At 47.7% G+C, this 13,928-nt stretch overlaps 1 protein-coding gene across 3 annotated transcripts in view; it reads right to left on the reverse strand.

Moving 5' to 3' along the window:
- The window catches only part of EPB41L1 (erythrocyte membrane protein band 4.1 like 1), a 127,640-nt gene that overhangs the window by 72,525 nt on the left and 41,187 nt on the right, over positions 1–13,928 (reverse strand). The gene's annotated exons all lie outside the window — the stretch shown is intronic.

Genomic DNA, 13,928 nt, shown 5'->3' on the forward strand with positions numbered 1-13,928 from the left:
CTGGGCCAACCCCTCTTGGGAGCCTAGCAGGGACAGAGGGAGGGGGAGGGGAGAAGGAGGGAGGATCCCTGACTCAGAAGGGGTGACTCAGCCTCAGTGGGCCTCCCAGCCCACCAAGCAGAGCCGGATACCCTCACCTCCCCAGCAGCACAACCTCCGTGGGACACAGGGCTCCTCCCCCATCTGGGAGGAGGTATGTGCAGTCTCCTGGGATCCTGTGTGTCTCTGAGTGTGTGTATGTGTGCATTTGCCCATATGTGGTTTGGTGGCAGTGACCCTAAGTATAACTGGGGGCTGGGCCCGTGTAAAAATGTGGGGGGTTTTTTCTGGATTTGTGTGAGGCTCCAGGAAAGTGGTGGGGGTGGCCAAGGGGTCTGTGGCACTGAGATAACTCAAAACCAAGTGAAACCCTGTTCCTCCTCTCCAGCAGCACTAACTCAAAAAGCTGGTCCCAACTACCACACCGCCCAACTCCTTTGGTCCATAGGCCAGGACCTCAAATGGCAGAGGGAGGTCACTCTGCCACTGTCCTGACCAGTAGTTTTGGGCAAGTTGTTCTCCCACTCTGGGCCCCGGTTTGCAAACAATCAAAGAAAGTTGGAAGTACTCATCTCTAAGGTCCCATCTCATGGGGGAAAGCCCCAGGGAAGATGGTGGGTAATTCCCAACATGATCTCCAGAGACTTCTGCCCATGGTCCACATTTGCAGCCCACATGACCCCTACTCCCTAACCGCCCCCCAGGCATACATATCTATTTTTTCATTCTTCAAATAATTCCTGAGTGCCTAGTGTGTGCCAGCCAGTATTCTAGTCACCCCAGACTCCATCACACTGGAAACTACAGAGGCCCAAAGCTGGGAGGCAGCCCAGACATGCAGCCAAGCCATCTGTCCCCCTAAGCTGCAGTTCCCTCAGTGTCAGCTTCACCAGTGGATTGTGTCCTCCAGTGTCAACTCACCAGCATTAGCCTCTACTTGCACACTCAGGGACAAGCAACTTCCTCCTTCCACTTCTCCCACCAGAAGTGGCTGCTCCATCATGGTGACCTTCCACCCTAGGTCCTAATCACCCCTAGGGCCTCCACAGAATGAGGCCATGCCTTCTGCCCAGCACCTTTCAGAGAACTCAAGATAGCAATTGTGTCCCTTTTTTTCTACCCCCACACCAAGTCTTTTCTTCTCCAACTTAAACATGACAAACTCCTGGGGCGCCTGGGTGGCTCAGTCGGTTAAGTGTCCGACTTCAGCTTAGGTCATGATCTCGCAGTTCATGAGTTTGAGCCCCACATCAGGCTCTGTGCTGACAGCTCAGAGCCTGGAGCCTGCTTCAGATTCTCTGTCTCCCTCTCGCTCTGCCCCTCCCCCGCTCACACTCTGTCTCTGTCTCTCAAAAATAAATGTTAAAAAAAAAACACCAAAAACAAACTTTAAACATGACAAACTCCTTCACTAGATATTCCCAAGACACAGCTTCCTGTCCCTTCACTCTCCCTGCTGCCCACTAGGCTTAGGAGTGGGCAGAGAGCAGACAGAAGGAAGCCAGTTCCTCCCAGTCCTAGAGAACGTGCCCCTGCTCTAGACAGGCGCCGGGAAGATGAACAAATCAGGCCAGGGCCAATTCACAGAAGGACCGGAGCCCCACTGAGCAGACTTCCTTTCAGATGTCCTCTTTTGCCTTTGGACTTTTCATTCCCCCAGCTTCCCAAATTCCTCCCAGGAACTCCCCTGGGCTTCAGGGGCATGGCCTTGGGCAAGTTACTTTGCCACTGGGGATGCTTTGTTTCAGTTCAGTTCACTATGCATTTATTCAAATGAATGAGTGAAAGGATCAGTAAAACTTAGGAATTACACCAGATGAACTTACTGTTTTTTAGGCACATCTGCTAAAGATCCTTGGCTCCTACAGGCTAGTACTTTCATTCTGGATTGACTCTGAGCCTCTTCTGTTCACTGACCTTCCCAACCCTGGGCCCCTGTGGGCAGGACAGAGCGCAGAGCCTCCTAGTTCACTCTCCTTCTCGGGACCCCCCCTCCTCCCCTCCCTTCCTCCCCATCCCCTCCCCCCTGGGTCAGAGCCACTTTCCCACCCTCCTCAGCTAGATGGGAGCTTCTCACTTTCCCAGAAGAATCCAAGCTACATTCCAAAGGCCAAGACAGGCCATTCCCAGACATCATTCTGGATTTATACCCAAAAGGCCCAATTCCTTCCAGGTCAGTGGGACCACACAGAAAGGTGCACATCTTCATTATTATCATTATTTCTACTTCTATTATTATTGTTGACTAACATTTCTATTAGGACATTCCAGTTTGCAAAGTACTTTTGTGTACAATCTTCACAACATCTTGTGAGATAATATCATCCCCATTTTATAAATAGGCAGGCTGAGGCCCAGAGTGGTGAGCGACCTGTCCAAGGTTATAGTTGTTCAGTCATACTAGCTCTCTAGACCACTTTTCACTTTACCCATAATAGCATTTTCCAGAGAAATCTGGCTGGGGGGTGGGCTGGGGGTATTCTGAAGAACACATGGCCCTTTACAGGCATCAGTTGAAATTAATACTTCAGTTACTTTGCTACCTTCATTCCCTAGGCAGGGAAACTGAGGCACAGGAACAGGACCCAACATGACTACATCTCATGAAAGCACCCATAGAGAAATGCTAGGAGCCTAAGTGGATAAAGAGGAATCCACTCAGTGAAGAGGGTCTTTTCAGTTCCCATAGCTCTGAATTCTGCTTCCAGCCCTGATTCTTCCACTGTCTACCACTTGGGGAGATTATTTGACCTCTCTGAGCTTGTTTTCTCATCTGTAAAATGGGAGAAATTATTCCTGTCCTATCTCTATTACTGGGTTGCTGTGACGGGAGATCAGCAAATGCTGGCAGAAGAGAAAGGAGGACCACTCAACCCCTCTCTGGTCTGCCTAGAAGGCAGAAGAAATTCTTTTCTCTTAAATTTTAACTCAAGGGAACTTGATGTAAAAGTGCCAGGATACAGGAAATCCAGGAGAAGGATAGAAGTGACTGGCTCCATTGGCTGAGAAGGCAAAGCACACGGGTCAGCCACAGCCCCCCAAGGCCACTGGTGGGGCAGAGAAGAAACAAAACCCTTCAAGCGGGGCCCCTCCCACTCCCTCTTTTATCTTCAGTGCCCTCTGCCAAGGTCACCCCAGGCAGTCCATGGTCTTGTGATTCCCAGCCACCGGGGGGCCCCTTGGTTCCTGGGTGGGCAGGGTGGGTGGTGAGGACTCCTCGCCCAAGGATTTAATCTTTCACTCAGCAAGCAGTGCTGTTCATAATGAGCCGGGCCTTGGGCTCAGGGCAGGCTAGAGGAATTGGGTAGGCTCTGTCCTTGGCTTTACAGTCAGTCCAGTGGCAGAGCATGGCACATAAGCCCGTACATCGGAGGGTACTGTAAGATGAATCCCCACCATTTTCTGAGCACTTACTCTGTCCCTGACACCAGACATACATTCATTTATTTAATGCTCCCAATAATTCTCCAACATCGAAACTATTAACTCCTTTCACAGCTAAAGTGAGGCCCAAAGGGGTTAATGACTTTCCAAAGCTCACCCAGCTAATAAATGGCAGAGCCACGTCTGTCTGATGCCAAACCCTGAGTGTCACTCCTTATGCCCTTTCCCCGCCTCTACAACTGTGCTGGCCACTATGGTAGCCACTAGCCACATGTGGCTCTTGAGTACTTGAAATGTGACTGATACCAAATTGAGAAGTGTTGTAAAGTACGTACTGGACATCGAAAATTTAATTTAAAAAGAGTGTAATATATCTCATAATTTCTGTATTGAAGTGATGATATCTTAGATGTATTGAGTTAATGAAATATATTATTTGAATATTTCATTGGTTTCTTTTTGCTTTTTTTCCCATGTGGCCACTAGGAAATTGTAAATCCCATGTGGCTCACATTACATTTCCTTTAGTCAGCAAGGGTATAGATAATCTGAAGTCCTAACCCAGCCTGTGGGGCTCAGAAAAGGCTTCCTGGAGAAGGGGATGCCTAAACTGAGAGAGGTTAAGGGCAAGGTCCTGGCTAGGAGGGTATTCCAGGGCAAGAATGCTGCAGGGCATCTGGCTTTGGTCCCAGAGAACTGGAGGGCCTGGGTAGGCTGAGCTGCAGCCCCAGGCAGTTGAGAGCTAGGCTGGTCTTGGTCTCAGGAGGAAACTACCAGAGCCAAACTTCCCAGAGCAGCGTGACCCACAGGCCTGGGACAATCTCCTTGAGAAGGCTGTTCTCACTGGTCCTTAGAACTCTCTGGAAGGCACTGAGGGGTGGCTGCATCTGGGTGTAGAGAACAGGCAGCGTGGACAGGCAGCAGCACTCACCTGGCAGGGACTTCTCCCTCCCAGATGCCCCTTCAGTCTCCTCCAGGAAGTCTCCAGAAGCACTGCAGTCCCTAGGGATCCCCTCCCCTGGAACCTCCCAGCCCAGACCGTGGGAGCCTCACACTCCCACATTAGGACATACTCTAGCGTGGAACGATGACCAAGCTGCTGGGGGGGGGGGGGGGTCACACAGTACAAAGCATTTTTCTATACCTAGTGTGGTGTTGCTGAAGAGTGTGAGGGCAATAGCTACCTTTGGGGAGGGGGCCGGAGGCAGGGATGGGGGAGGTTCATTAATTTGTACAGGAGCTGTGTGGCCCTGAGCAAGGCCTTAATCTCCCTGAGCCTTAGTTCCCACCTCTGTAGAATGGGGATAATACTGGTACCACCTCTTAGAGCTCCTAGGAAGACATGAGAGAATACCCACAAAAGGCTGAGCGTGCCCTGCGGTACCCTCAGTCTCTCCAAAGCCTCCAAAGGTTGCCTCCCCTCCAGGAAGTTCACCCTGCCTGCTTCCTCCACCTGTGCTCTACCCAGCCTGCTCCTCCTCTGGTCTGCTAGACCCCACATCTCTTGTCTCCACTTCTGAATTCAGAGCTCAGTTGCCATGAGGCTTTCTGGCTTCTCCAACAAGACTGCAGTTCAACAAAGGTGGGAGTCTTACCTCTCCCTTTCCCCCTCTGCCTTCTCCTCCTTTTTCCCCTCCTCTCCCTCTTCTGAACCCACAGCCAGGCCTCTGCACAGGTCTGGGCATCCTAGGGGCCCTCATAGCCCACTCAAGTGGCTTGGACATTTGGCTGCCATCATTGGCCCAAAACAATGCAGGTCTGGACAAATGTGCACATGCTAGTCTCCACCGAGCAAATCTCTAGGAGCTGTCCTGCTCTGCTTCCTCAATGGAGGAAACTTCGGTGGTCCCCCATTCTCTGATAAAGCAAGTCAAACACCTCAGTCTGACTCTCCAGACTGTTCACAGCCTGATCTCACCTGGCTCTTCAGCCTCATCCTTGGGAGCTGTCAAAATGAATGGTTCCAGGCTCCCAGGGCATGGCAGCCAGCCCTGCGTCTCTGCTTCTGCACACGTTCTTTCCTCCACTGGGGAGACCCTTCCTCCTTTTCCCATGGTCATTCATCCAGGCATCCTCCAGGAAGTCCTTCCTGGTTGCCTCCTCTTGGCAACAACCCCTTCCAGCTGGAAGGAACTTCTGGGCTGCTCCCTCCCACACTCTGCCTCCAGCCCTGGGTCTCATAAAGTGAAGGGTCTTAATGTCTGTCTGCAGGGGTCCCTGCAACTGCCATTAAACCTGGTGGCAGGGTCACTTTCAACCTTCATCCCATGAGGGCCCAGCTCTTAATATGCGTATGCTGTGTGTCCTTTGGGCCATCCTCACTCCCAGAGCCAAGGCTAGGAGTAAGAATTCACCAGGATGCCAGGACAGACACTCTCGAAGCTGAGTTCTGCTGACCCCAATGCCACTTCAGCTCCATTAATGGAGCCCCAGACTCCAACCACCTCTGGGAAATCAGCCTTTGACCAGGAGTCTGAAAGCCACACTCCAGGGGCCTAAACATGAAAGATCTGGCTATGGTCCCACTGGATATAGATATCTGTCCACCCAGCCTCCCATCAGGTGCCTGAGGTGTCAGCTGAGGTTTGCATCATCAGAGCATCACAGATTCCTCACAGTCAGAAGAGACCTTGGAGAGTATCGTACAGAGGCTGGGAACAGAGAGAGGCAAAGGGAGGAAAGTGAAAATGTGTCTGCGGTCCCATGTGCCAGAAGATGCTGCAGTGACACCATCAATCAACATCATCATCATGGAGAGCAGCTGAGTCCCCACTACCTACTGGCACTGTGCCTAGCAATTTGGGTACATTTTCAGTTTTTAATCTCTTACTGTCCTGTAAGGCAGAGGTTATATATGCCCTTTGATTTTACAGGGGGAGGAAACTGAAGCTCAGAGCAATGAAGTCACTGAACCAAGGTCACACTGCTAGTGCGTAGGGGGCGGGGGGCAGGATTCAATCCCAGGCATGCCTGACTCCAAAGCCTGTGTTTTTCCATCACTAATCCTGCATACATTTGGTTTATCACAAATTCACTGTGGAGATGCTGGCCATATTTTAGTTCTTGTCTAGACTATAGTTACACAAGTATGTGTAAACTTACAGTCGGTGTACTTTTCTGCATTTATATTATAACTTCAATAAAGTTTTACTCTTAAAAAAGGTTTTTGTCCTGGGGCACCTGGGCAGGGGGTCCGACTTCGGCTCAGGTCATGATCTCGCGGTCCAGGGGTTTGAGCTCCACATCGGGCTTTGTGCTGACAGCTCAGAGCCTGGAGCCCTGCTTCAGATTCTGTATCTCCCTCTCTCTCTGCCTCTTCCCTGCTTGCGCTCTGTCTCTCTGTCTCACTCTCTCTCAAAAATAAACATTAAAAAAAATTAAAATAAAATAAAATATAAAATAAAAATAAAAAAAGGTTTTTGTCTGGGCACCTGGGTGGCCCAGTCGGTTAAGCGTTGGACTCATGGTTTCAGCTTGCTTAGGTCATGATCTCAGAGTTAGTGAGTTTGAGTCCCACGTCAGGCCCTGACAGTGCAGAGCCTACTTGGGGTTCTCTCCCTCTCTTTCTGCCCCTCCCTTGCTTGTGCTCTCTCTCCCTCTCAAAATAAATAAATAAACTAAAAACAAAAAGGTTTTTGTCACAGAGATGAATATATGCTAGAGATTTTCAGGATGTAGAATACTCTTAGTACTAGATTCTGAAGCTAGAAAGATTCTCTCTCTCTCTCTCTCTCTCTCTCTCTCTCTTCTTAATTTTCAACCGTCTTTTGATTTCAAATGGGACTCTTCTGAAGATCTCTAAACCACCACACCAGGCCAAGCAGAATTTCACCTGCCACCCATTGCTCAGACCACAATGGACATTTTCTTGTGTTCATATTCCTGGCCCAGGTGCCACCCAGCCACCATTGTACTTCGAGAAGCTGGTTGGCACTGCTCTGTAGTCTTTGCCATCTTCTCCTCATCCACCCATATGCAGGGATCAGACAACTACCCCAGTCACACTGCATCACTGGTTAATCCCCAGCTCCATAAGGCAGCCAGGCAATGATGTTTGGACGCTCCCATATCCTTGTACCAGTCCAGGCTAGGCAGAGAAGCCTTCTGTGTGTATAAACACAGCCTTCTGCTTAGGTGGCTCTTGCCGGACTCCCCTCGCCAACTCGGCCCTCTGTGGCTTTTATCTTTCTGCCCAAAATAACCATTGGCTTCAATGGTTCTCTGGGCATGAATCAGATTCTCTTGAGAACCTATGAGCAGCTGGAGGACAGGAAGGGCACGTTATCCATCTCTGTTTCCCCAGTGCACCAGGGCAAAGGTTTGTGGGATTTAGTGAGCTCCTCTCTGTGCCTAGAGGGATCTGAGCTAGGCAATGAGAGCTCACTAGCAAACAGTCATGCTCTCGGAAAACTCATGGTTTCAAAAGAGACAGAAAACACCTACACCAGTCAAATGCGATAGAAGGCAAAAAGTACTAAGGGCTGTAGGAAAAGGATGAAGTGTTTGGAGTTAAGAGGAGAAAGAGATTGGGGGATGGGCAGTGTCAAAGGTTTCAAGGCAGGGGCACCTGAGTAGCTCAGTTGGTTAAGTGTCCAACTCTTTTTTTTTTTTAAGATTTTTTTTTTTAGCATTTATTCATTTTTTGAGAGGCAGAGAGAGACAGTATGAGTGGGGAAAGGACAGAGAGAGAGGGAGACACAGAATCCAAAGCAGGCTCCAGGCTCTGAGCTGTCAGCACAGAGCCTGACGTGGGGCTAGAACTCATGAACAGTGAGATCATGACCTGAGCCGAAGTCGGACGTTTAACCAACTCAGCCACCCAGAAGCTCCTTAAGTGTCCACCTCTTGATTTCAGCTCAGGTCAGGTCATGATCTCAAGGTTTATAAGTCTGAGCCCCATGTTGGGATCTGCGCTAATAGTGCGGAGCCTGCTTGGGATTCTCTCTCTCCTCTCTCTCTCTCTCTGCCCCTCCCACGCTCGTTCTCTCTCTGTGTCTCTGTCTGTCTCTCTCTCAAAAATACATAAATAAATAAACATTTTTTAAAAAAGGTTTCAAGGCAAAGGTAGCATTTGGGCTGAACATTAAAAGCAGGGCATAAGGGCAGCCTAAACAGAGAAGATAGCATAAAACAAGGCATGGGGCTGGGGAGTACAGGATAGACCCAAGAAACGGGCCTCGAATGGCCCTGAGCTAGGGATGTTGAAGGCTGAGGCTGGGGCTGGAAAGGCATGTGGTACCAGTGAAAGCCTTGAATGACATACTAAGTGGGTTCCTGCACTGTCCAGCAACTAGCTACGTGTGACTATTTAAATTTAAATTAATTAAAATGGAAAAAATATAAAATTCATAGCCACATGTGGTTAGTGGTTACCATATTGGACAGTGCAGATATAGACCATTTCCACCCCTGTAGATAGTTCTACTGGATGGTGATGGTACACATGGCAGAGAAGAATCCAGAAGACTTTGAGTGGAGGCATGACATGATCAGAGCTGGGCTTTAGGGAGATAAATTTGTCCTAGGTGAGGAGTAGGTGACTGGAGAGTAGGAGAGGCCTGGGTCTGGTGGTGGGCTAAGGGGCAAGATCAATGACCACTTCCCTTCCCTCTACGCACCTCTTCCTCTCAGTAGTCAGGAAAGCAGAGAGCAGTGGTCCTCAAAGCATGGTCTCTGGAATAGCATCATCATCTGAGAATTCCTTAGTGTGCAAATCCTCAGGCCCCACCCCTGAGTCAGAAACTTGGGGTCTCAGAGCAGCAACCTGCATTTCGACCATCCCTTTATGGTTCTGATGTACACTCAGGTGTCAGATCTGCCAGAAAAGAGGCTAGGGGCCCATGCTGGTTCCAAAGTGACTCTACACTCTGGAGTCAGAAGATGTGACTCCATGTCCTATCTTGGACATTTACTAGCTGTGCTTAATCTCTCTGGCCTCAGTTTACTTATAGTAACCCTATGCGGTTTTTACAAAGATCAAAGAAGTTAATACATGCACTTTTCTTAGAAGCATGATTGGCACATAGTAAGTGGTCAATGAATGTTAATTATCATTTTTAATCCTCATGTGCCACTTCATCTAAACTCCTATAGCACAAAGTTGAATTCTTCCCATATACAATGGAACAGCATCTGTTTCCTACCATGAGCTATGACCTCCCGCCTGTCTGTCATATAATATTACTAGGCCCACTCCCCCATAGCACCAGTTACTTTTCTCCAGGCCAAAAGTGTCAATTCCTCTCTCAGAAGGCAAAAGCCCTGACTGTGTCAAGGCATAAGAGGAAGATTTAACGTCTTGAGCCAAGATGCCCCAGAAGGAAGCAAGTCAGAAGATGCCCCGTGAGTCTTCCCCTCCTCCAAGACTACCTGGAGTAGGAATGTCTGGAGGTGAGCGGCCAGCTGCCCACTGCCACTGAAAGCTTCAAGCCTGTTCAGTTGATCCAGTGCAGTGCAGCCAAAAGGGCATGGGAAACAGTACCTGGGGTTCTGCCTACTGCAGGTAGCTGAATCCTAACTCAGGGAACCAGCCAGGTGTAGATGATGTCAACAAACCTGGATTCTGATCTTGGCAGTGAATCTCAGGCAGCCATTTTCCTCTCTAGATTCAATTTCTTCACCTATAATGTTGGGGGGGGGCGGGTGGTGGTCAGCCTATCATGGTTCTTAACCTTTTATGGGTCATGGTTTTCTTTGAAAATGCAATGAATATTGTAGAGCTTCTCCCCAGAAAAATGCACATGGATACACATCTAAACACACACACATTATGCACATGAACATGCAAGCACATGCATGCACACACACACACACACACACACACACACAATTATTACTTCAGGCATCAAGGGTCCTCATGAAGCCCATGCATTGATTACCCCCTGTATTCATGGATACTTGATTAAGAAATGTTGGCTAGATGGTCTCTAATCATCCATGATAAGAAGTCAGCTGTATTTGCATCTAATTTAAAGGAATCTTATGTTAAAAACTTCACCAAAATGATGAAATTTGAAATGGGATCTCATAGGATTCAATTGTTGATGAGCTAAATGCTATGCATCCCTCCCAGAGCCTGCCTCCCCCCACCCCGTCATATTGCCTCCAGTCTCCCTCCCCTTCCTGCTCCCCCCATTCAGCAGGGAATGAGCACACAGTCCTGAGAGACAACCCCTGCCCCCACCGCTGTCTCTGCCACTTCCCAAAGAGTAGACAGATTGTCCTTAGCCTGGAGAAGGTAGACAAGGAGGAGCCTCGTCTGCCTCTCGTTCCCCCACCCCAAACTCGCAGCTCAGATGCCAACCACTAAAGAGGCTCCCAGATGCCACCCCCACCCCCAACACACACACACACACACACACACACACACACACACACACGCATGTACCCTCCCTCACATAGCCACAGCCAAGTGGCTGCACCTCCAGACACTCGTTGGTGCGGTCACTCAGAACAGGCAAGAGTTATTTTTAGAGGCCAAGTGACAGGATGGGTGAGAGCAGTTCCACTCTGTCAGAGCTACTGCTGCCACCACCGCCTCTGATGAATCACTACCCACTATGTGAATGTAACACGGCTGTCAGCATGGCCAGAGAGGCTGAGCCAGCTTCTAGATGAATGTCTTGGATTGGTGACCACGCTGATCACACCAGGCTGAGCCCAGGATCACACCAGGGGTAAGACTGCCCAGCCTGAGCCAGTGCAGCTGAGCCAGACCAATAACCCAGACCAGCAGAGCCTCCCCTGACCAACATAGCCTGCCCCAGACAGCCTGCACCAGGCCAAGAGGCCATGAAGGTGCCTCTCTCTGTAAAAGTCCCTTCAGAGTGCCAATTGATACCTCTCCCCTTCCTCAGTCCATCTGAGTGAGCCTCCCACCTCCCACACCACTGCAGTCGGGGTATTAAGGCAATGAGCACCCAGTAAATCAGACAGACTTGAACAGTATCAATGCAGCTGTCGACCGGTTTCTAGAGGACACTTTGGGAAAGTGCATGATAAGCCTGAAAAGTGTACATAACATTTTTAAAATGCACATAACTTTAAGCCAGAAATTCCCCTTCTACAAATTTATCTTGTGGGAACAATAGATATACACGAAAATGTAGCTATAAAAACATTTTATATATATGTATATATATATATTTATATATATGTATATATATATACACATATATATTTTTTTTACGTATGTTTTATGTATGTTTTTATGTATATTTATATTTATGTATATTTTTTGGTTTTGGCTTTTGGTTTTATGTATATTTTTTATGTATGTTTTATGTATACAAGAGTCTTGTCTTGTATACCAGAGTAATGAAGGAATTCTAATTAATAGAAATGCCCAAAGGGACACCTGGGTGGCTCAGTTGGTTAAGCATACAACTTCGGCTCAGGTCATGATCTTGCAGTTCATGAGTTCAAGCCCCACATCAGGCTCTGTGCTGACAGCTCAGAGCCTGGAGACTGCTTCAGATTCTGTGTTTTCCTCTCTCTCTGCCCCTCCCCTGCTCACACTCTGTCTCTGTCTCTTTCTCTCAAAAATAAACATTAAAAATTTTAAAAAAAAGAAATGTCCAAAAAGAGTGGCTACCTTATATAAACAGTGATACATACTTATCCTGAAATACCATGCAGTTGTTAAAACACAAGGTCATGGATCTATATGATTGTATGTAATAACATTCAAAACATTCATAACATAATACAAAATTTTAACAAGCAGGTACAAAATAGTGTGTAATATATGATCCAATTTCTATAAAATGTGTGTGCATAGAAAAAAATGGAAGGAAACATACAAAGAATAATGTTCCCAGATGTTGTTTTATGACAGTGGAATTATTTCTTTTGTGCTTATTTGGGTTTTGTTTTACTTCCTTGCTTATTTTCTGGTGTGTGTGTGTGTGTGTGTGTGTGTGTGTGTGTGTGTGAGAGAGAGAGAGAGAGAGAGTGAGAGAGAGAGAGAGAACATACATTATTTATATAAGAAATGTAATGAGAAAGGCCCGTTACCCTCACCTGACTCACAAGTTCTGGCCTGAACCATTTACAGCCCTTTCTGGAATCTCGCTAGAGCCCCCACCGCTTTAGCCACCACTCATATGGGTTCCCTCTGGCTTTGAATTTCCATGCCCTCCCCATTTGGCCCCTGGAGTGTCACTAATTGAGGGCCCCATCCAGCCATTGCCCACGGTGTCCTGACATAGGCCTCCACAAGTGAAAGTCTCCTCCTCCAGGAACCCCTGTCCATGAACATCATCCAGACAGACAGAGCGCATCTCATTTCACAATAGGGAAATAAGTATTACAATAAAGATAAGAGTGGTAGTGAATCTGTTAGTGGGAACATACACGGCTGCAGCCACTGTGGAAAACAGCATAGAGATTTCTTCAAAAAGTTAAAAATGGAAATACCATATGATGCAGTAATTCCACTGCAGGGTATTTACCCACTGAAAATGAAAACACTAATTCAAAAATATACATGCATCCCTACATTTATTGCAGCATGATTTACAAAAGCCAAGATATGGAAGCAACCTAAGTGTCCATCAACAGATGAACCAAAAAAGATGTGGCATGTATGGAATATTACACAGCCATAAAAAGGGATGAAATTGTGCTGTTTGTAGCGATATGGATGGATCTAGAGGGCATCATGCTAAGTGAAATAAGTCAGACTGAGAAAGACAAATATCATATGATTTCACTCAAGTGTGGAATCTAAAAAAAAATGAATAAACAAACAAAAAGGAGAATCATACCTATAAACACGAGAACAAACTGATAGTCACCAGAGGGGAGGGAGATGTGCAAAATGTGTGAAGGCCAGTGGGAGATATAGATTTCCAGTTATGGAATGAATTCAGTCACAGGAAGAAAAGGCACAGCATAGGGGATACAGTCAATGATACTATAATAGCCTATGGTGACAGATGCTAGTTCCACTTGTGGTGAGCATAGCATAAGGTATAGAGAAGTTGAATGACTATGTTGTATACCTGAAATTAATGTAACATCGTGTGTCCGCTATACTTGAATTAAAAAAAAATTTAAAGAGTGGTAGTGAACATTCACTATATTTTGTGTTTTCCTTTTTACAGAGCACTTTATTATACACATTTCACCTAGCCCCCACAATGGCTTACAAGGTGGGTGTTACTACACCCATTACACAGATGAGGAAACTGAGGCCCAGCAAGCGTAGCAGCGCAACACTTACCAAAGGTCACATGGTGAGTTAGGATTCAGACACAGGTCTGGCTTCCACATAGAAGGAGTAAAATGGAAGAATTAAACAGGATATCTTGAGTCTGAATTCTAAGGAGCCATATTCTACAGAGCCCTTCCTTCCAGCCGAGCCCATAGTTGCTGCACCGCCATCCCCTGCCCAGGACCCCACAAAAGCCTATCTAGAGCCACATGTCCTGCATCTCCACACCAGCCCTTCGCTCCCTCCCAGCTCTGGCAGTGGGTCCTTGCTGCCTCCTCAGGTCTCCTAG

Source organism: Prionailurus bengalensis, chromosome A3 (genome assembly GCF_016509475.1).
Source record: "Prionailurus bengalensis isolate Pbe53 chromosome A3, Fcat_Pben_1.1_paternal_pri, whole genome shotgun sequence".
NCBI classification, from domain to species: domain Eukaryota; kingdom Metazoa; phylum Chordata; class Mammalia; order Carnivora; family Felidae; genus Prionailurus; species Prionailurus bengalensis.